General features: G+C 42.9%; 1 long non-coding RNA gene across 1 annotated transcript; it reads left to right on the top strand.

Moving 5' to 3' along the window:
* The first annotated feature begins 40 nt into the window (after positions 1 to 40).
* LOC107579211 (uncharacterized) lies at positions 41 to 832 on the top strand. Its single transcript, XR_001608446.1, has 3 exons — positions 41 to 159; positions 315 to 455; positions 798 to 832. It is a non-coding gene; the product is annotated as an uncharacterized lncRNA (long non-coding RNA).
* The last annotated feature ends 312 nt before the right edge of the window (positions 833 to 1,144 follow it).

The raw sequence follows: 1,144 nt of genomic DNA, 5'->3' as shown, positions 1-1,144 counted from the left end.
TATATATATGTGTGTGTACTGATGTGTGTGTGTGTGTGTGTGTGTGTGTGTACTGATGTGTGTGTGGGTGTGTTACAGGAGACTGAGATCGACAGCATTCATCAGCTAGTTGTTGGTGCCACAGAAAATGTGAAAGAAGGAAATGAAGATATTAGAGAGGTAAGAAAACCAATAAACACATCACATTATTTTTAATGTAAGAGTGGCATGAATTCACCATTTTTAACTTGAATGTGCTTCCAGTGTTTCACTTGGAGTAAGTTTTCCTTCATAAGTCACATAGGTGTGTGTGTGTGTGTGTGTGTGTGTGTCAGGCTATCAAGAATAACGCTGGGTTCCGCGTTTGGATTCTGTTCTTCCTGGTCATGTGTTCGTTCTCACTGCTGTTTCTGGACTGGTACGACGGCTGAACCACGAGCCCAACCGGATCACAGAATCAATGTGTGTGTGTGTGAGTCTGTGTGTGTGTGAGAGTCTGTGTGTGTGTGAGAGTCTGTGTGTGTGTGAGAGTCTGTGTGTGTGTGAGAGTCTGTGTGTGTGTGAGAGTCTGTGTGTGTGTGAGAGTCTGTGTGTGTGTGAGAGTCTGTGTGTGTGTGAGAGTCTGTGTGTGTGTGTGAGTCTGTGTGTGTGTGTGAGTCTGTGTGTGTGTGTGAGTGAGAGTCTGTGTGTGTGAGTGAGAGTCTGTGTGTGTGAGTGAGAGTCTGTGTGTGTGTGTGTGTGTGTGTGTGTGTGACTGCATGATGATGTGTGTGTGTGTGTGAGTGTGTGTGTGTGACTGCATGGTATGTGTGTGTGAGTGTGTGACTGTCTGTGTGTGTGTGTATGATGTGTGAGTGTGTGGCTCCAGCACACAAATATCTCTAAGAATCATCTGAATGTGGAACATATTAAATAATATTCAATAAACCATTCTCAGTTCAGTCTGTTGTGTTTGTGATGATATGATCAGCCGCTCGTTCTGATTGGACGATCTGTAAACAGTCTAAAGTAACACAGGTGAGTTTATTTGTTGTGAATAGTTAATTTGGGGTAAGAACACTGAAATGCATTTATTAAAGTTTGGTGTGTTTTATCATATTGGTGTTTCTGCAGTTTTTGGAGAGCCGTGACCTACTCCAGATGGTTATTTACAGTGATTTTACCA

This window comes from Sinocyclocheilus grahami, unplaced genomic scaffold (genome assembly GCF_001515645.1).
Source record: "Sinocyclocheilus grahami isolate Dianchi unplaced genomic scaffold, SAMN03320097.WGS_v1.1 scaffold15408.1, whole genome shotgun sequence".
In the NCBI taxonomy this organism is placed as follows: Eukaryota; Metazoa; Chordata; class Actinopteri; order Cypriniformes; family Cyprinidae; genus Sinocyclocheilus; species Sinocyclocheilus grahami.
This window is presented reverse-complemented; position numbering and strand designations above follow the sequence as displayed.